At 42.3% G+C, this 22,935-nt stretch overlaps 1 protein-coding gene across 3 annotated transcripts in view; it reads right to left on the reverse strand.

Annotated features, from left to right (window-relative positions):
* The window catches only part of ANKRD6 (ankyrin repeat domain 6), a 206,669-nt gene extending 191,545 nt beyond the window's left edge, over nucleotides 1-15,124 (reverse strand). For all 3 annotated transcript variants that reach the window (XM_057528063.1, XM_057528066.1, XM_057528065.1), the window contains exon 1: nucleotides 14,964-15,124. The gene's annotated coding sequence lies outside the window, so the exon portion shown is untranslated. The remainder of the gene's footprint in view (nucleotides 1-14,963) is intronic.
* Nucleotides 15,125-22,935: the final 7,811 nt, after the last annotated feature.

Consider the following 22,935-nt stretch of genomic DNA (forward strand, 5'->3'; position numbering starts at 1 on the left):
CAGATTCTCAACCACTGCGCCACGAGGGAAGTCCCTATCTTGATTTTTAAAGAGAGACAGCTAGCCCAGGGCTATACTGCTAATTTTAGCTTTAATTTGTTCCCTCTTAGCATCAAGAGGCATACAGAGCTACAACGTAAACCAATCAGTTTCTCTGAAGCCCCAGTGCCAACTTCCCTATCATTATTTCTATTTGAAAGCAAAGCAGCAGATGGCTGTATAGGTGCAGTCAGGCAGTCAATGATTTGATTTATACGATAAGCCCACTGCCAGGTCTCTCTGCACATGTTCAGAATGCTGATGACTAACGCCGCTGGGCAGTCCCCTTTTGGTTCCAAGCTCTCCTATATAGTAGGCAAGGCTTCAGTTCTGGCTGAGTCAAGAAGCATATCTGGAGCTGTCAGAGAAACTATTTCTAGGGACCCAAAGACAAGTTGCCACAAGGGTCTGAGTTACTTGAAGCCCAGGCCACCTGCATCAGAATCTGGGGTGCCTGTTACACGTGCATCTTCCCAGACCTGATGAATCAGGACCTAAGGAATAAGGGTGGGCATCTTTGAATTTTAATAGAGTTCCCAGATGATTCTTATACATGGTAAATTGGAAACAGATTGGTCTAAGGAAGCCTACTGGAAGACAGATTGGCAGATAGCTAACTAGAAGATCAACTGAATAACCTGCCCAAGATCACTTAAAGTCTATTTTAACTACCTCGATAGGTAGATTTTATTATCCTCACTATGATGGCGAACTGTGGGCCAGAGATTAAGTAAATTCTAAGTAGGAGCAGAGTTACCTCAAACCAAGTTATACTAATTTTAGGTCTAATGAAAGGGTTAGCAAACTTTCCATAAAGGGATACTAAATAAATACATTAGGTGTTGTGGGCCATATGGTCTCTGTGACAGTTACTCAACTCTGCCAGTATAGTGTGAAAGCAACCATAGGCGGTATGTAAATCAATGAGTATGGCTGTGTTCTAACAAAACTTTACAAAACAGGCAGTGGGCTAGACTTGGCCCATGGCTATAATTTGCTGACCTTTGGTCTAGTGCATCTTTAATTCCAACATGGGCACCATAAAATGTAACTTTAAAAGAAAAAAATTAGGACTTAAAAGACGGTAAATATTCATTATTGGGACCTCTTCCTTAGGTAGAACAGCCCAGTCTCAACTAGTAATGGGTAAATGAAACACTACTACAGGCTGACCTTGACGACATTGTGGATTTGGTTCCAGATCACTGCAATAAAGTGAATACTGCAATAAAGCAAGTCACACGAGTGTCTTGGTTTCCCAGTGCATATAAAAGTTATATTTACACTACACTGTAGTCTATTTAGTGTGTAATAGCATTATGTCTTAAAAATGTACATACCTTAATTTTAAAATATTTTATTGCCAAAATATGCTTACCATTGTCTGAGTCTTCAGTGACTCATAATCTTTTTGCAATAGTAACATCAAAGATCACTGAACACAGATCATCATAACAAATATACTAATAATGAAAAGGGTTGAAATATTGCAAGAATTACCAAAACGTGACACAGAGACACAAAGTGAGCAAATGCCATTGGAAAAATGGTGCCGATGGACTTGCTCAATACTGGGTGGCCACAAACCTTCAATTTGTAAAAAACACAGTATCTGTGAAGCACAATAAAGCAAAGCACAGTAAAGCAAAGAGCAATAAAACAAGATATGCCTGTATAGTGAGTGTAACTACTAAAGTTGTGGACCACTTTCTCCATGACTCCAGCTAAGTACTGGGATCTTTCACACTCGATAGTCTCCATTTCTAGCTGTCGGATGCTGAATATAGCCAATTGGCGCCCTCCTAGGCACAAAATGGCTTCAAGCAAATAAGATAAACAGATCCAAATCTTACAACATTAATTTCCCTTAAGGGCAAATAAGTAGGGCTTCCCTGGTGGCGCAGTGGTTAAGAATCCGCCTGCCAGTGCAGGGGACACGGGTTCGAGCCCTGGTCTGGGAGGATCCCACATGCCATGGAGCAACTAAGCCCGTGCGCCACAACTACTGAGCCTGTGCCCTAGAGCCCGCGAGCCACAGCTACTGAGCCCGCGCACCTAGAGCCCGTGCTCCGCAACAAGAGAAGCCACCGCAACGAGAAGCCGGCACCACAATGAAGAGTAGCCCCCGCTTGCCACAACTAGAGAAAGCCCGCACACAGCAGCGAAGACCCAATGCAGCCAAAAATAAATTTTTTAAAAAATTAAGATCTTTAAAGAGCAAATAAAAGTGACACATACATTTATGATTGTGTAATACATCCCATGGTGAAGACTGCTTTTGTTTTTTTTTTGAAGAAGAAAGTTTTCATACTTGCCTATTGCCAGCAGCTGGAAGTAGTTTTAAATTACTATGAGAACATTCATGAACTCAATAAGACATGCATATTGTTGTTCTTTGCTAATCTTCCTCTTTGCTAATGTTCCATCTTTCTCAAATGTACAATTTTCTAGGGGATTGAGTGACTCTGAATAAATAAAATATACTTCATTCCCTAATAAATGTACAAAACTAGATGGCTTAATCCCATTTTTATTTGCTCAACAATTATGACAAAATTGTTTCCCGTATGAAGGTCTCATCCACACTTTACACTACAAACACTTGCTGTTTGGAAAGTGAGAAATAAATAATATGAAGGCAGTTACACTGAACTGACCGGTTAAAAGACTAGCATATTAATATAAAAGATGGCTACTTATCCACCAAAGAGTTCTGTTCCCCTTCTAAAGTAAATGATTATTGGGATTCCCTGGTGGTCCAGTGACTAGGACTCAGTGGCCCTGGGTTCAATCCCTGATCGAGGAACTAAGATCCCGGAATCTGCATGTGCAGCCAAAAAATAAAAAATTAAATAAATAAAGTAAATGATTATTGCTCAGAAGCAGCTGTCTGGCCAGGCGCTATATCTCCCAGCCTCCATAAATTGAGGTGGGGCTCTGAGCTGCTTCTGGCCAATGGAATGTGAGCAGAAGTGATGTCTTCACTTGCTGGTGAGGGTAGTTAATCTGGATGCGTTTTTCATACTCTCTTCCCCCTTGTAGCGACACGAGAAACCACATGTTGAAAATGATGGTATAACAGGATGGAAGGAGCCTTTATCTCAGAGTCACTTGCAGAAGAGCTAACCAGGAGAGCTGCTCAACCAGGAATAACCTATTTGGACTTTAGGTGAGCTGGAAATAAACTTTTACTGGATTAAGCTACTGAGATTTGGAGATGTTTGTTACAGCAGTTAGCCTACCCTAACAGAATATATTTTGAGTTGGATAAATGAGTCAAGTCATAATTTATTGAAGGGTTTCTAAGATGAATGCAAATATTGAAGAATCACATGTATAAGAAAAACTTGAAAGTTACAGTTTTTCCCATTTATGCAATCCATTCATATGAGTTAAAAACCAGTCTGAATGACTAGAGAGTTCTATTTATAAATAAATTCTGATACTAACATCTTTTATAACAATACATCATTGCAACAGCTCACCTAAATCACTGGATACTCCACAAGGTAGAATGTATTGTATGATATATTTATAGTACATTTAAAACATAAAGTGTAAACCAGAAGACAATCTGAAAAATAAATTTGTATTCCCCAAGGCAGAATCTACTGAACTTCAGTCATTCAGGACCACTTCATGAGTTTTCCAGAGCTGTACCTCAAGTATTATTTTCTTCCTATTTTTCTGGAGCCTAAAGAGGTCAGGGACAGAAATGGCAGTTGTGAGGCTGAGTCCTGCACACACTCTAGTTCCACATCTGCCCACTAGGGACTCCAAGACAGTTTGCTATGGGGCTCCTCTGGCCCTTGAGGAATGGATCCTGGAGTTTGTAGGATATAGGAGAGAATGGCGGGAGGCTCTGAGGGAAAAGAATTGTTCACGCTTCTCCCAGGTTTAAACAGAAAGAAAGCCTCTGGAGGTTGGTAAGGGGAAAGATGTACCAGAAAACTGAAAGAGGCTAAGACACCCAAGTGAAAGAGCCTGTTATGCGGTGGGTAGAGCTCTGTAAACAACATTTTCTTGCATTGCTTACTAACCATTTTTGGGTTAGGGAACCATGTGAGACTATAACAAAAGCTATGGAATGTCTTCCCTCTCATATATACAAATGAGCATTCACTTAAATACTTACACCTAAATTCTGGGAGCTCTTAGAGCATCTGTCGCCCATCAATAAACCTCAGGTTAAGAATCCCTATTTCAAAGTAAGTCAGACAGAGAAAGACAAATATCATATTTACATGATTATATGTGGAATCTAAAAAAGGAGTACAAATGAACTTACCTACAAAACAGAAATAGAGTTACAGATGTAGAAAGCAAACTTATGGGGACTTCCCTGGTGGTCCAGTGGCTAAGACTCCATGCTCCCAGTGCAGGGGGGCCTGGGTTCGATCCCTGGTCAGGGAACTAGATCCCACATGCCACAACTAAGAGTTCGTGTGCCGCAACGAAGACCCAGCGCAGTCAAATAAATAAATAAATATTAAATAAATAAATAATACAATGCCTTTAAAAAAAAAAGAAAACAAACTTATGTTACCAGGGGGTAAGGGAGGGAGGGATAAATTGGGAAATTGGGATTGACATATACACACTACTATATATAAAATAGGTAACTAATAAGGACCTACTATATAGCACAGGGAACTCTACTCAGTACTCTGTAATGGCCTATATGGGTAAAGAATCTAAAAAAGAGTGGATATGTGGATATGTATAACTGATTCACTTCGCTGTACACCTGAAACTAACACAACATTGTAAATCAACTATACTCCAATAAAAAATTTTTTTAAAAAATCAAGCATGTTTTCAGAAACATCAAAACAACAACAACAACAAAAAGAATCCCTATTTTAGTAGGAGATTTAATAGCTGCTCCTCAGGTTGATATAGGAACCTACTAATAAATAATGCAGGCTCTTCCCTATACAAGAGAGAACACAGCTACTTCTTGCATCTCTTCTCCTATGACTGGGGATAAGGAGGAGGAGGAAAGAGAGGTAATGTCACTGCTTGGCCTTTCTAGCCATCCTGCACTGTTCTTAACCTCTATGCCTTGGTACAGTCCAGCAGTGGGGCCCCATCAATGGGATTTTTTTTTTTTTTACTTTTTTAAACTTTATTTTGAAACAACATTAGTCTCACATAGAAGCTGCAAAAATAGTCCATGAACCTCAAAGGTATTAAGAGTAAGTAAAATAAGCCAGTCACAAAATAACAAATATTGTATGATTCCACTTATAGGAGGCATCTAGAATCAAACTGACAGAGAAAGAAAGTAGAGTAGTGGTTACCAGGGGCCTGGGGGAGATGGGATTGGGGAGTTATCATTTAACGGGTACAGATTTTCAGTTTAGGATGATGAAAAAGCTCTTGAGACTGACAGTGGTGATGGTGACACGACAATGTGAATGTGATTAATGCCACTGAACTGCATACTTAAAAACTTATTGAAATGGTAAATTTTATGTCGTGTATATTTTATCACAGTAAAAAAATAATACAGAGAGTTCCTGTGTACCCTATCTCCCAATGGTAATATCTTACATAACCACAGTACAATTATCAAAACAAGGAAACTGGCACTGGTATAATACTATTAAGTAAACTTACAGAACTTATTTGGATTTCACTTTTTCCATGGGCTCACAGTGTTTGTGTGTGTGTGTGTGTGTGTGTGTGTGTGTGTGTGTAGTTCTATGAATTTTATCACATTCATAGATTCATGTAACTACCACCATAGTGAGAGTACAAAACTGTTTCAAATCCCCATTTTACAGACTAGGAAACTGAGGCATAATGAGGTTAAGTAAACCGTCAAAAATGTTACAACCAATAGGTGCCAGAGCCAGGCATCTAACCCAGTAAGATGCCTGGGGCATAGCTAGGATACTCAAATGCATCCATATACACCTACTCAAGAAGTCTGTTCTTTGGTACTTGAATATTTTATACTACATATGGCATAATATAAAACAGTATATAATACATCTCAACATTCTACCATTGGGTCAAATTCAGAATTTCAGCTGGGACTTACAGTTCACTTGGTATTTTCTAGCTAGAAAGTAAGTTTAAAAACTGGCACAAGGGACTTCCCTGGTGGTGCAGTGGTAAAGAATCTGCCTGCCAATGCAGGGAACATGGGTTCGAGCCCTGGTCTGGGAAGATCCCACATTCTGCAAAGCAACTAAGCCCGTGCACCACAACTACTGAGCCTGCGCTCTAGAGCCTGCAAGCCACCACTACTGAGTCTGTGTGCCACAACTACTGAAGCCCACGCGCCTAGAGCCCGTGCTCCGCCACAAGAGAAGCCACTGCAATGAGAAGCCCGCACGCCACAATGAAGACCCAACGCAGCCAAAAATAAGTTAATTAATTAATTAATTTTTAAAAACTGGCATGAGACATGTTATCCCTGCCAAAGAAAGAGAAATAACTTTTAGTTTTGTGAAAAATCTGAACTGAAAATTTCCCAGTCAAATTGTTCATGATTTATTTTTCATCCTCAATAATAAATTCAAATCACTACCATCTAACCATGATAAAATAGGTCCATCTCGGGCTTCCCTGGCAGCGCAGTGGTTAAGAATCCGCCTGCCAGTGCAGGGGACACAGGTTCGAGCCCTGGTCCGGGAAGATCCCACATGCTGCGGAGCAACTAAGCCCATGTGCCACAACTACTGAGCCTGCGCTCTAGAGCCTGCGAGCCACAACTACTGAGCCCACGTGCTACAACTACTGAAGCCCGCGCGCTACAACTACTGAAACCCGCGTGCCTAGAGCCCATGCTCCGCAACAAGAGAAGCCACCGCAATGAGAAGCTCACACACCGCAACGAAGAGTAGTCCCCGCTCGCTGCAGCTAAAGAAAGCCCGTGCACAGCAACAAAGACCCAACGCAGCCAAAAATAAATAAAAAAAAAAAAAAAAAAAAAAAAATAGGTCCATCTCATGTCATTACATTTCCACCTCTCATTAAGCAAATATTTTAGTTACTAGAACATCTAAATAGTTCCATTACAGAAACAAAGTATTTTTTTAGTACATTTGATTAACAATGAATTTTCTTGTGTAATTTTTAAAACTTTTTAACTAATTTATTTTTCTGATTATAAACTAAATATATGTTCATTGTAAGAAGCCTTAAAATTTCCGTAAAGATGCAGAGGGGGGGAAAACACCCACTACTCCTAACACTCACCACCTAGAGGCAATTTCCTTGTATATCAGATTCCCCTGGGACTTTCCTAGAGTTAGAATAAAATGCTGACATTTTTAAAAACTGAAAACTCTAATTTACTGAAAAATGAATATAAATTTTCTGACCTTGGAATCAGGTTTTAGAATAAGATGGTACTTTGGGTTTATATTCTAAAATGTGAATACACGCATACATAGTCTGAAAGGACTCTACACAGTAAGCTATTGATGTTCATAATAAAAGGAAGTCATCAGGTTACATCAGGTTAACAATCTCATTAGCTCTCTTTGGCTCACAGACCATCAGGTTGATTCAAGGGCACCGATCTCTAGAAGTGAGGGAAAAAAAGAGTGTTGCTTTTACACTGTGAATATGAATGATTTCACAAAACGATACCTTTAAAAAATAATATTTTGGTCTAGTCCTCTTAGTTAGTGAAGAGAAAACTGAGACTCTGAAATATTTTCTGGAGCTCCACAGCAAGTTGGTGGCCAGGACTACACTACGTTTCCTGATGGCCATCCAATGTCCTTCCATCCTCCTCAAGGACCCTGGACGTGCCCCTCGATCCAACCCGACAAGATGATGGAGAACAGGGTTCCTAGAGCTAAGGTGAAAAAGGTCACAACCTTGAAAGAACTAAGTTCTGTTTTCACCTCTTACCTACTTAATATCTGTAAGGAAAATTGACCTGATTCTTTTGTATTTATTCCTTTTACAAACATTTCTCAAAGCATATGTCCTTTACAAAAACAAAAATAAACCAAAAAAAAAAAAAAAAGCCTTGCTGATTCCTGTTTAGCTATTAATATTAGTTTACTTCAAACTACTTCTCCATTCTTGGTTACCATCTGCTGATATCTATCTCCATTAAATTCACCTTTTTTTATTTTTTATTTTTTTATAAATTTATTTATTTATTTAATTTTTGGCTACGTTGGGTCTTTGTTGCTGCACGCGGGCTTTCTCTAGTTGCGGCGAGCGGGGGCTAGTCTTCATTGCGGTGCGTGTGCTTCTCATTGCAGTGGCTTCTCTTGTTGCGGAGCACGGGCTCTAGGCGCGTGGGATTCAGTAGTTGTGGCGCATGAGCTTAGTTGCTCTGCGGCATGTGGAATCTTCCCAGCCCAGGGCTCGAACCCATGTCTCCTGCATTGCCAGGCGGATTCTTAACCACTGCGCCACCAGGGAAGTCCCAAATTCACCTTTTTTTAAAGAACGCTTTTTACTATCATGGACAGAAATATTTCCCATAATCTCCATTCTGGAACTGAAGACAAATCAGTGATGTAGAAATTAAGTCCATTCAGCTACCAATAAACTCCCAAATTTAAATTAAATCTTTTCCTCCTTACATACCCTTTCTTAGTTTTACATGAAGATATTAAGAGTCAAGCACTTCCCAGATGGTCAACAGACACATGAAAAGATGCTCAATATTGCTAATCATCAGGGAAATGCAAATCAAAACCACAATGAGCTATCACCTCACACCTGTCAGCATGACTATCATCAAAAAGAACACAAATAACAAATGCTGGAGAGAGTGTGGAGAAAACGGAACCCTCCTGCACTGTTGGTGGTAATGAAAACTGGTGCAGCCACTATGGAAAACAGTATGGAGGTTCCTCAAAAAGCTAAAAATAGAACTACCACATGACCCAGCAATTCCACTCCTGGGTAAATATCTGAAAAAAACAAAAACACTAATTCGAAAAGATACATGCACCCCCATGTTCATAGCAGCATTATTTACAATTGCCAAGATATGGAAGCAACCTAAGTGTCCATCAACAGATGAATGGATAGTATTTCCCTGGTGGCGCAGTGGTTGAGAACCCACCTGCCAATGCAGGGGACACGGGTTCGAGCCCTGGTCCAGGAAGATCCCACATGCCACGGAGCAACTAAGCCCGTGCGCCACAACTACTGAGCCTGTGCTCTAGAGCCCGCGTGCCACAGCTACTGAAGTCTGCGTGCCGCAAGTAGTGAAGCCGGCATGCCTAGAGCCCATGCTCCGCAATAAGAGAAGCCACCCGCAATGAGAAGCCTGCGCACCGCAATGAAGAGTAGCCCCCGCTCACCACAACTAGAGAAAGCCTGTGCGCAGCAACAAAGACCCAATGCAGTCCAAAATAAATAAATAAATTTATTAATAAAAACAGATGAATGGATAAAGAAGATGTGGTATATATATACATATACATAAACACATGGGAATATTATTCAGACATAAAAAAGAATGAAATTTTGCCATTTACAGCAACATGGATGGACTTGGAGGGCATTATGCTAAGTGAAATAAGTCAGACAGAGAAAGATACTGTATGGTATCACTTATATGTGGAATCTAAAAAATACAACAAACTAGTGAATACAACAAAAAAAAGGAGACTCACAGATACAGAGAACAAACTAATGGTTACCAGTGGGAAGAGGGAGGGAGGAGGGGCAGTATAGCGGTAGGGGACTAAGATACAAACTATTAGGTATAAAATAAGCTACAAGAATATATTGTACAACATAGGGAATATAGCCAATATTTTATAATAACTGTAAATGGATTATAGCCTTTAAGAAAAAGAGTCAAGCATTTTGCAAAGCACTTTGTGCCTAATATCAGATTCTAATAGCTAAACAGTTGCTCAAACTTTCTGAATCTCAATTTTCTTTTAATTACGAGTTGCAGACAAAAAGAAGAAAGCAATTCATTCTAACCCACATTTTATTATCTACAATGCAGTTTTCTACTTTATACCCTAAAACCATAAGGCGTTGAGTATTATTTATAAAAATATTGAATTACCATGTTGTATACCTGAAACTAATATAATATTGTTAAGTCAGCTATACTTTTTTTAAAAAAGATGTTATTAAATATAATCAGCTTAACCCAAGGCAAGATATGAAATTCTTATTTTTTAAGAAAGGAGCAATATGTTAAGTAAAAATAATGCTGATAATTTATAGATGGGCATGAAATGGAAAAAGTGGAATTATCAGTTCAGAAGAATCAAATACTTTCTCACACACAAACATATATCCAAATTTTATAGAGGGAGAAAAAACCCCTCAACATTATAAACCAAAACAAACAGAAAAAAAATTTTATGTCAATTTGGAAGCATCACCTATGGTTCTGTACAGGCTTCCCAATGATAAATGACTGAAGAAAGCAACAATAAGAATCCACAGCTATGCTAGGGAAACATCACTATTGAGTGTATTCTCACAAATTGTTAAAATATCACCAGGTCCTAGCTTACACTTGGGATCTGGGCAAGGAATAGGACAAGGGAGGAAAGGTCTATGTTACCTAAAAGGCACCGTGACAGTCATCTGTGACATCGTTATTCAAGTCAGCCTTTCCTTGGAGGATTAACAAGTACCACTTATTGATAGGAATTATCATGGGATGCTCTACAATTTAATAAAAACTGTTTCATCTGAAAAGATTATCTGTTCTCTGTGCCAAAAGTATATGCGGAAATTAAATCCTACTTGAAACATTTCTCGGCCTGTAACCTACGTCCAAACTTCCCAAGACATAAGACAAAGTCCCGGCTCAATCCAATCAGTTATGACCTCCTCCCCAAACCAGGGCACATGGTGGCAAATGAAAATGAGTATTCCAAGGATGGTCTAAAAAATCAAAAAGTGTCACAATGGTACACCAGAGTTTTCTGTTTGAAAATGGTAAATCATCCTACAATGTGAACTAATTACCTCATAGTTTATTTGCTAAGGTTGAGATTTCAAGTACTGGCTATTCTTAAATAGGGGCAATGACATACACCTATTACTGGACATTCATTTAGTACTATTTAACAATCATTAAAACAGCTACCATTTCTTGAGACTCCATTTTATTCCAGGGCTTTAACAGATGGTTTTACATACGTTATCTAGTTTAATCCTCTGAATGACCCTTATCAGGAAGGCTCTAGCCACTCCATTTCACACAGAGGAGAAAACCAGGATGTAGCCCACTGCACCCAGAAGCTTAACCTGGGGCTACTTCAGGCAGACACCTTCCTTAGTAACTGATCTCTCTTGGGAAGGGGGTTTTACCTTAGACCAACAACTCCCCAACTGCGCACCAAGGCACTCGAGAGCTGTAGAAAATGCACAGGGGAAACGTAGGATTTTTGAAAATTTCAAGGGAAACACAGTGTATTCAATGCACTCGACACTGAACCTACAGACTGGAGGAGTCCACAGCTTCAAAATCAGATCCCATTACATTCCTATCAATGACATCATATCTCTGCAAAGCTTGGGTTTTCAGTGGTTGCTGTGATAAAAAGCAAGTGCTGCAGAAAAATTAATGTGGGACAGGAAATGAGATTGGGATCCAATCTGATCCCAAAGTTTGTGCGTGCAGCGCACACACACACACACATCCTCTTTGTAGCTGTGGTTATTTAAGAATGATATAAACATTTTTCTCTCAGTTTATGTGCATTCTTTTTTTTTCAAACAGCTTGTATGTTGTTAAGATATAAATACTTATTACGTTATTTCAACCTAACTACTACTAACTACCTAAATCTAGGGACACTGAAAAAATTACTTAGATACTAAGGGGGCCATGAACCAAGTTTAGGAATCTTTGCCTTAACCAAGAAATGTCAGAATGTGTAAGATTCACGGAGGAGACCTGTGATTCAGCCCAAAGAAATAACTTAAGGTCCCTAACACAAATATCATAACCAGACAAAGAAGAATTTAGGTTAAAACCGTTTTTAAAGGTCACTCTCAGCTGGCTTAATCCTTCAAATCCCATACAATGTCCCCTGGAAAACTGGTATTTTTTTTAAACCCTTCTAAAACACATGCACACAAATTACTGTTTTTCCAATTCTTAGGGACTCAAGCAAAGCTTTCAAAATTACAGCCTCCAAGCTATGTTAGAAGAGACTGGCCCTCCCCGACACAGACAGAACACACCCGCAGAACCTGTGCCAAAGGAAACTGGGGGCAGACCCTGACAGCCAGCCTGCCCATCCCAGCACTTTTGATACTTTCAGCTTTCTGTGGTTTGCATCTTACTCTCAATATCCTGCTTTTACATTCTACAGGAATGCTCCAGGTTATTGTGGAAAGGCTTGTTTGGAAACTTCCCTTCCACAGAGTTTTTCATGTAAGATATTAAGTGTGAAAAGCAAGGGGAAAATAAACACAAAATCCAGACTATCAGTTCCTTGGGGAGAGAGAGAGAGGTAAGTGGAATGCCACAGGGAGGAGGGCTCGGGCCTGCAAGGTTCTGAGGATGCTCTGGTTCTTCAGCTGGGTGATGGGTACTTGGGTGTGCCTTGTGTTCTTATTCTTTAATTTGTACCTCTCCGTTTGATACTTTCTGAATGTATGATATAGTCCACAGTGGCAGCACCAGAATTTCAAAATGCGAGGGCCTTGGGAGTTAAAAGAGTACTTTGTCTCTAAGCAGAGTTGGATCACAAGCCGTCTGCTTTTACTTGGATTATATGCTTATCTGGAGGGGCTCTGGAGAGGCTGATGAGTTTGAGTGGAAAGCTAAGGTTAATTTTTGGTGCCACCACCGAACAAGGAGTTAACAAATTAGCATTTTGTTATCACCCTTGGTTTATACCTCCCAACAACATGCAACCAGTTGTTTTCTGGGCTCTTACTCCTTTTCACCCTTCTTCCACTCTCCCCTCCTCATTTAGAACCTAGAGGGCAGAAAACTCTTCCAATTTTAATTTATATCCCTAATCAAAAAAAAAAAATTCATTTACCAGATACTAAGCACCTGCAAGGGATGATGAAAGATAAATATGTATAGTCCAGCACCTACTACAGCAGAACAACAGGTTGCTACTGCTATTTTAAGGATGGGAAACTCCGTCAGAGACCATCAGTACACTGTGGGACCACCGTGGTCCCAGGGGTGTTTGTGTTCACTGCCCAAGTGCTTCCCACTTCCACTGGCCTAACAGACATTAGCTCAACGTGAATGAGTATCACCACCCAACAGACTCACAAAAAGGATGCCCAACCTTCAAGAGCGCTATGCCAAGCTTTTCACTTGCATCATTTCATTTAATTTCTACAACCACACCACCAGGTTATGTATAATACACCCAGTTTACAATTCTAAAAACTGAGGTTTAAAGAAGTGGGTTTTCCAATGTCACACACCTAACAAGTGGCATCAAGACTCAATCTCTTGGGCTTCCCTGGTGGCGCAGTGGTTGAGAATCTGCCTGCCAATGCAGGGGACACGGGTTCGAGCCCTGGTCTGGGAAGATCCCACATGCCGCGGAGCAACTGAGCCCGTGAGCCACAACTGCTGAGCCTGCGCGTCTGGAGCCTGTGCTCCGCAACGAGAGAGGCCGCGATGGTGAGAGGCCCGTGCACCGCGATGAGGAGTGGCCCCCGCTTGCCGCAACTGGAGAAAGCCCTCGCACAGAAGCGAAGACCCAGCACAGCCAGAAATAAATTTATAAAAAAAAAAAAAAAAAAAGATCAGGCAATAGAGTAAGAAGAAGAAGAAAAAAAAAAGACTCAATCTCATGACCCCAAAGGGGATCTCTTAACCACCACTTAAACCATCCCACCATGCTTTAGGGAAAACATTCTTTTTTTTCTTTTTTGTCTGCGTTGTGTCTTCGTTGCTGCGCGCGGGCTTTCTCTAGTTGTAGCGAGCAGGGGCTGCTCTTCTTTCCAGTGTACAGACTTCTCACCGCGGTGGCTTCTCTTGTTGCGGAGCACGCGGGCTTCGGTAGTTGTGGCTCGCGGGCTCTAGAGCGCAGGCTCAGTAGTTGTGGCGCACGGGCTTAGTTGCTCCGCGACATGTGGTATCTTCCTGGAGCAGGGCTCGAACCCGTGTCCCCTGCATTGGCAGGCGGATTCTTAACCACTGCGCCACCAGGGAAGCCCCGGGAAAACATTCTTGACCCACTCTAGGAAACCGACGCTCCTCTCGGGTCACAAGTAAGACTCCACTTCCCCTCCCTCCCCTCAAATCTACCGGAAGCACCACACTGAAATTTCCAAGACAAGTGTTCGTGAGCTGATGTCTAAACTCAAACCAAACAACGTGCTCGCTCCCTTGAGCCCGGGGAGATGCCACTTGCTAACTCTTTACGGAGCTTAAGTCCAGCCAGAGCGGACCTCCCCGGGGTAGGGCAGCCCCACGGTCCGGCGCCTGCAGCCCTTTGTGGTCCTCGAAGGGGTGAGGGAAGGGGTCAGGCTGCTGTCGCGTCCGAGCCGAGCCCGGTCACTCGGAGGCCTGCCCGCAGGCCCAGGGACGGCGGGGGGCGCTGGCGACCAGAGGGGACCCTCCCTTACGCCCGAAGACGGCCGGCCTCCGCGTCCGGTCTGGGACCCCCGCCCCACCCCACCCCACCCCCCCTTTCTTCAAACTCTTTGAGCTCACTGGAGAAAGAGGAGGGGGACGTGGAAAGACGAGAAAGTTCTCTGCCTCCTCCCACCAAAGTTCTATATTCTAGGGAAGCAACTGAAGGAAAGAGACAAGGGAGGTGCCCCAGAAAGGACCCCCCTCCCGCGCCGGCTTCCCCAGAGGCCGCAGGAAAGGGGGCAACGCGCTCCGTCTGGGACTCCTCCCCAGACAGCGATCTGGGGGCGCTCCCACCCGCGACACAGTCCTCCCGGAGGCCCCCCGAGAGTAGAGGACGCCGGTCCTGGGATGAAGAGGGGTCTCGAAGGGACCCGGCGAGGTCACACGGTACCTTTCTCTCCGTGCCGCTGGGACCGATGCCGGCGACAGGGTGGGGGGCGAGGTGAGACGATGGGCACGGGCTCCCGCTGGCTCCGGCGGCCCCTGGGCCTCGGCGCCGCCCAGCGCCGCCGCCTCTTGCCGCCGCTCGCCGGTCTGAGCTCCCGGGTCTGCGCTCCCCGCTCCCGCAGGTTACCTGTGGCCGAGCCGACGCGCCCGCCGCCCGCTCGGCGCCCCGCCCCTCCCCGCCCCGCCCGCGCTCCTAGGCTGGGGCCGCAGCGCCCCGCAGCGGCCGGTCAGGGCACGGCGGCGGCCCGAGGGGAGGCGGGGCCCCCAGGGCCCTCGGGCTGGCCTTGGCCTGCAGCCAGCTCCCTCCTGGGCCGCTGCCCCTTCCGCGCCCTCCTGAGAGCTATCCTTATAGAGTGAGAGGAACAGCGGATGCAGTTGGGGGAGGTTTTCCTGGCAGGGGTTGCCAGGAGGTTTGTAGGAGGGAGAGGGGATTCGGGAGGAGAAACCATCGCTCAACCTGTGGCCAAGTGTGTATTTCAATATGTTCGTAGTTCACTTAACTGGGATGTCTCAGTAGAAGCTGAACAACAATGATGAATGATCCAGGCTCATTAGAAAGCTGGAGAGAAGAAAGGAAGCCTTTATTCCAAAAAGCTTGTCTGTTAATAGCTTGTCGGAAGCATCCCATACGAAACAGGCAAAAGCATTGAACGTTCCTGCCTCCTATATTCAAATCACACTTTACATACCATTAACTCGGTCTGGTTTTGTCTGTTTTTCACAGTCACTACTTCAGTATCTAGAGGAGTTCCCTGAACATAGCGAGCACTCAGTAAATTATTGTTGAACGAATGTATAAATGAGTAGGACCTCATTCAGCCTTTTGAAGAAGCGCGACAGGTATCTGCTCTCTGAACACAGAGAGCTGGAGAGGGAGGTGGGGAACCCTAGAATGGAGTTTCGGTCTTCCCTGAGCTTATTTTGAACCGGATTTTTCTTATCCCCTCTGAAATAGGCCTGGTTTCCAGGGGAAAAGAAACATGATGATCTCCTACTTTTTCTTAAGATATTTGTCTCCCTCTCTCCTTCAGGGAACATTAGGCAGGAGAAATCCAAACAGCCCTATGCATACCAGAAAAGGGTAAGTGCTTGATTTTCCTCCACTACTTCTGAACTTCCCCCAACCCCAAAGGCATAGCTAGGGTTTTACATGGCAGAGTGTGAAACCTCTCTTCTGAGTATCCTTTGGCTTTCTTCAGATTTGCCCCCATCCCTGTCGCTCCCCATCTAAAGCTGTTAGAACACATTTCCTTTCCCTGCTCATCAGCTCTGGATTTCTCTCCAGGCAGGTCACTGCTGAGTTCTAGGTGCACCCCCAAGGTCAAGGTAAGTACCCATTACCTTTCAACCTGATCATTTCCTTCTTATACTTTTCCAGATTGAAGACTTTTCCTAGCTAGTCCCTTGAATAAACAACCAAAGCTAGAGTGCTCCATTCCTCCGGGAGGCTTTTATGATGTCACCACAAGGTCGAGATGAGATGGAGTTTGAAGTTACATTCATGGGCAGTCAGAGCAATCGCACATTAATCCTGCTGAAAGGAACAGAAGCCAGCCTGTACGACATGTGAATGTTCCTGGGAACTGACTGGTCTGCAGTTGTTCCCAGACCTTAATTAATGGCAATTCCTGGCAGAGGGGCCTCATGAGACCCAAAGCAGGCAGTGGATGAGATGCTTGGAGATCACGCTTGCTTGTCTGCAAGTGGGCACACAGTGTTTGGACAGCTAATGAAAGGAGAATCCTAAAGCTCCCTGTATATGAGGGAGGATCCCAGCCCGCAGTTCCATTCTGCCCCTCTGTCCAGCTCCATCACAGCCAGCCTCATACATCCACCCCACTACCTTCTCCTTCTGCCTCATGAGAAAAAAGTTCTACTCTACCAGTGACAGCTTTCACTGTTCTATGAGAATATAATCTGCTCCTATTTCCAGCAACGTTTCTTTAACGAGTTGACTGCACTAGCTGTCTTTTGCGTCATTAGCTGCAATTGGTCCTTCAGCCCACCATTCTGACTTCCAGCCCTTGCTAAGTCTTCCACTCGAGAAACATTACATGTGCCCCTCCATGATCATACCCTCCTCGTCCTCCAGAGGAAACCACAGTCCGTAATTTTGTGTTAATAATTCTCTTATTGAGGGCTTCCCTGGTGGCGCAGTGGTGAAGAATACGCCTGCCAATGCAGGGGACACGGGTTCAAGCCTTGGTCGGGGAAGATCCCACATGCTGCGGAGCAACTAAGCCTGTGCACCACAACTACTGAGCCTGCACTCTAGAGCCCGCGGGCCACAACTACCGAAGGCTGCATGCCTAGAGGCCGTGCTCTGCAACAAGAGAAGCCACAACAATGAGAAGCCCGTGCACCACAACGAAGAGTAGCCCCCGCTCGCCACAACCAGAGAAAAAGCCCGCGCGCAGCAATGAAGACCCAACGCAGCCAAAAATAAAATAAATTAATAAAATAAAATAAATTAATTTAAAAAATAATAATTCTCATCACAAACATATGTAGCCCTAAATACTGTACTGTTCAGTTTTGCCTGTTTTTGAACTTTTCTGTAAGTGGAATCATTCTGCATGATTCCTATGCAACTTGCTTTTTTCACTTAGCATTCTGTTTCTGAGATTCGACTATTCAGTTCCTCTGTCATATAGTATTTCACTGTAAGAAGATATCACAATTTATTTGCCCAGTTTACTTTTGGACATTGGGTTGTCTCCAGTTCTTGCTATTGCAAACGATGTTGCTATGAACATGCTTAAATATTTCTTCTGAGGCATGTGTGCAAGAGTTTTTAGGATACATATCTAAACTTAATTGTTGGGTCTTAAGGTATGTGTGTGTTCAAATTTCCATGCTAGGTAATGCCAAACTGTTTTCTAAATCCGTTGTACCAATTTTAATTCCCAAAAGCTATGTATGAAAGTCCCCTTGCTCCACATCTTTGCCAGCGCTTGCTTTTTCTGTGGGTATGAATGATTTCTTACTATGAGTGAGGTTTGTATTTCTCCAATTATAGGTATGATTGTTCATCTTTAATGGTTACTAACTATTCTTGTTTACTCTTTTGTTAACTTCTCATGTCTTTTGCACTGTTTATGTGTTTTGAGAAATCCTTCCTGACCCTGAGGATATAAAAATATTCTACCATATTTTCTTCTAAAAGTTGTAAAGTTTTACCTTTCACATTCCATCTGAAATTAATTTCCCCTCTCATTGCAATGCCAGGGCTATCTTATAATGGGTTTTCATGTTTGTATGGATCAGTTTTAGATGCTCTATTTTGTTCCATTTGCCTATCCCTGTGCTGGTCACATGCAGCCTGAAAATCTACGGTTTTATATTAAATCTTGATTTCTGATTATGGAAGTCCTACCCTGACTTACTTCTTTATATTCTTCGTAAGGATCTCAAGTATTCTTAGCCCTTTGCTCTTCCATAGACATTTATACTTAGTTTGTCAGGCTCCATTAAAAAATTTGGGATTTTGATTTGGAATTGCAGTGAATCTGTGTGGTAGATTGCATTAGTCATTCACAATTATTTGTTCCCTTCCCATCTTTGCCATGCTTTCCTATACTGGTGTAGACTCCTCTGCCCCACTGGTTTGGGGCTTATGTGACTTGCCTTGACCAACACCATGTTGGAGCAGAAGCTTTAAGTATGTGGCGTGCTTTAGTGCTTCTCCTGTTCCCCTTGAGCTTTTGCCCTCTGTTATGAGACTAACATGCCCCAAAGAGTGGCTGCTCCTTCAGCTGGGATCCCAGAATGAGAAGATACATGGAATCACACAGAGCCCAGTATGGCTGTAGGCAGTCTGCAGCCCTCACGTAATGGAAACCAGAACTAAATCGTTTGCTGCTACTGCAATTTGGAGAGAATTGACATCTTTATACTATTGACTTTTCCTGTCTATGTACATGTTTGACATGTCTGTCCATTTATTTATTTATTTATTTATTTATTTGGCTGCACCAGGTCTTAGTTGCGGCATGCAGGATCTTTAGTTGTGGCATGCAGGGTCTTAATTGCGACATGCAGGATCTAGTTCCCTGACCAGGGATTGAACCCGGGCCCCCTGCATTGAGAGCACAGAGTCTTAACCACTGGACCACCAGAGAAGTCCCTGTCCATTCATTTAGAATCTTAGTGACTTCAAACGTTTTACAGCTTTTCATTTTCTGAGATTTATTTTTAATTATCTTGTCTGTTACTATCGCAAGTGATGACGTTTCTGAAAATACACGTTCTACCCTTTTGTTGTCAATAAGAAAAATGTACAGTATGTTTGTTTATTGATCTTATATCTAGCAACATTGCTAAATTCTGTTATTAGTTTTAGTAATTTATAGATTCTTTAGTTTTCTATGTACCTGCAAGTAATGATATTTTCTTCCTTACTTTCCACCCCTTATATCTTTAAATTTTTTTGGTTTATTTTGAGATAATGACAGACTCACAAGAAGTTACAGAAATAGTGTAGAGAGATCAACTATACTTCAAAATAAATAAATTTAAAACATTTTAAGTATAAAAAAAAATTTTTAATAGTATAGAGACGTCCTGTGTACTCTTCACCCAGTCTCCACGAGTAGTTACATCTTACATAACTATAGTACAATATCAAAACATTAAAACAGGGCTTCCCTGGTGGCGCAGTGGTTGAGAATCTGCCTGCCAATGCAGGGGACACGGGTTCGAGCCCTGGTCTGGGAAGATCCCACATGCCGCGGAGCAACTACGCCCGTGAGCCACAATTACTGAGCCTGCGCGTCTGGAGCCTGTGCTCCGCAACAAGAGAGGCCGCTACAGTGAGAGGCCCGCGCACCGTGATGAAGAGTGGCCCCCACTTGCCACAACTAGAGAAAGCCCTCGCACAGAAACGAAGACCCAACACAGCCATAAATGAATGAATAAATAAAAAAAAATTAAAAAAAAAAAAAAGATTGCCTTAATTTAAAAAAAAAAAACATTAAAACAATATCAAAATATTGGCATGGGTACAATGTGTGTAAAGCTCTATGAAATCTTACCACATGTGTAGCTTCATGTAACCACCATCACAATCAGGATACAGAACTATGCCATCACCACTGGTGCTACTGGATTTCAGTCACTTCCAACCTCCTCCCCACACCATCCCTAACCCCTGACAACCACTAATCTCTTTTCCATCTCTACATTTTGTTATTTCAAGAATATTATATAACTGGAATCATATAGCATATGAACTTTTGAAACTGGCTTTTTTTGGGTCAGCGTAAATGCCCTTGAGATCCATCCAAGTTGTTCTATGTATCAACAGTTCATTCTCTTTATTGCTGAGTAGTATTCCATGGTAGGGCCGTGCCAGTTTGTTGAACCAGTCATCTGTTGAAAGGCTTCTGGATTTTTTACAGTTTTTGGTTATCATGAATAAAGCTGCTATGAACAATTGTGCACAGGTTTTTAGTTTTGTTTTTTTTAAAAAACATCTTTATTGGAGTGCACAGGTTTTTATATGAACATAAGTTTTCATTTTTCTGAGGTAAGTGCCCATAAGGGCAATTGCTGTGTTGTATAGCACAATAGTTGCATGTTTAATTTTATAGGAAACTACCAAACTACTTTCCAGAGTGGCTTTTTCCTTTTACATTCCCACTCCTGATGTATGAGAGATCCAGTTTCTCTGCATCCTTGCCAACATTTGGTGTTGTCACTATTTTTTTATTTTAGCCATTTTGATAGCTATATAGTGGTAACTTATTGTGGTCTTAATAATTTGTATTTCTTTAATGGCTAGTGGTAATGAACATTTTTTTCTTTTTCTTTTTCTTTTTAATAATCCAACGGTCTTCTATTTTTTTTTTTACACCTATTATGCCATGAATTCATAGGAAATGGGTTCTAGCAGCTCAGGCTCCTTTCCATTGGTTCCCACAAAGTGTGCCTCTCTGGGTGAAGCAGGCTGGAACTTCAGTGGAACCCAAGTACCTTTTTCTTTGGCTTCCTTCTTTTTCTGACCATTTTCCTTCACACGTTTCAAAAAGCTACCTCAACTCTTGGAGTGCATAATATGTTCAATACGCACATTAATTCTATTGGCAAGAATCTTACCATTAACCTGTTTGTTTACAGTAATGCCAACAGCATGCTGGGTAACACTCAACATACTCTTCCAGGTTTGCCATGGGAACATTTGTGGGGCATTCCTTTTTGAACAGGGCCCATTCCCTTGATGCCTACAATATCACCTTTATTGCAAATTCACATGTATGCGACCAAAGGAACAACTTCTGTTTTCTGAAAGGCATACAGCAGATGCCTTACCTCTTTCCCTTTGGATCGGTCATTTGGGTAAATACTGGAAGCCAAAAGGCTAAACATCTTTTCATGTGCTTATTTGACACCCCTATATCCTCTTCAGTGAAATGTCTCTGCTTGTCTTTTGGTTATTTTCTAATTGGATTTTTTTTACTGTGGAGTTTTGGAAATTCTTTGTATATTCTAGATATGAATCCCGTGTCAGATATGTGGTTAATGAATATTTTACTCCGCTCTGTAACTTGTCTTTTCATTCTCTTAACAGACTCTACAGAGAAAAAGGTTTTTTGGGTTTTTTTTTTTTGTTTTTTTTTTTCCGGTCATGCCACGAGGCTTGCGACCAGGTATCAAACCTGGGCCACGGCAGTGAAAGTGCTGAGTCCTAACCACTGGACTGCCAGGGAATTCCCAAAAGTTTTTAATTTCGATGAAGTCCAACTTATCGATTTTTTTCTTTTATGGATAGTATGTGCTTTAGTGTCACAATCCTTTTGTCTTTTTTCCTATCTTATTATGCAATCAAAGACTTCCAGTACACTGTGGAATAGGTGTGATGGTAGCGGGCCTCCTTCTCAGTTCCTGATCTTAAGCTACTGATTATCTGATCTGTCTCCCTCCCTCACTTTCAGTTATAAAGATAAAGGGCCATGTTTATCAGTTAAAATGTGTTTGGCTGCTGGAAAGAGTGTGCTTGACTAGAGTGGTTTAAACACATAAAAAATTATGTAATAAAAATATCTGGGTCTAGGCTCTTTCTATTATTCTACTGTACCACCTCAGTACTGGCTTTTGTCTTTGGCTCGACATCTAGGCAGGAGAAAGGGGCAGGCCTTCTCACTGTGTTTATTTTAATTTGAGAACAAATTCTTTACAGCTGCCCCTTAAATCTATTTTTCCTTACGTGTCATTGATCGCACCTGGGTCACAAAGGTGAGGGGCTGGTTATCATACCCAGCATAAACCAATCATGATTCAACCTCTGAGCCTGGGCTTCCTTCCTCGAGTATGTTGATACCCAAGAACAGTTAAGGATATCAAACTAAGGACAAAGTGGTAGGGGGATTATGACACCAACAATCTCTGCCTGACTTTGTTTGACTTTGTATTCCCTGTGCCTGGCCACATGAGGCACATGGTAGATATATTTTGAAGTTTCTCTTCAGCTTTTCCCCCTTTCGTTCAGAGCTGTCTCCCCACTCATGAGGGTAGACCTTTGCAGCCACAAGCTGCACCCCCAGCCATAGTGGACTGGGCCATTAATTCAGCATACTTATTGGAACTGGACCACCATCAAGCTACCATATTGCACATAAAATACAATGTAAATGGTGCGCCTAAGAATTGTGCTTCATAGAGGTTCTGACCACCGTGTTAGCCACTGAGAACAAAACGATGAGCACAGCAATGGTCCTGGAGTCTAGTGGTGAATACAGTCCTCAGTCAAATATTAAATGATAGCTGAGGTACGTGTGCTAAAGGAGTAGCAGTATACGGTCTTATGTAAAATATGATTGGGGCATTAGGAATGGACTACTGGCCTAAACTCAACTAATCAGATTTTCTTGCCTAGGAATCAAAAATAATAACAGCTAAAACTTATATTGTGCTCACCT

This window comes from Balaenoptera acutorostrata, chromosome 14 (assembly GCF_949987535.1).
Source record: "Balaenoptera acutorostrata chromosome 14, mBalAcu1.1, whole genome shotgun sequence".
In the NCBI taxonomy this organism is placed as follows: Eukaryota; Metazoa; Chordata; class Mammalia; order Artiodactyla; family Balaenopteridae; genus Balaenoptera; species Balaenoptera acutorostrata.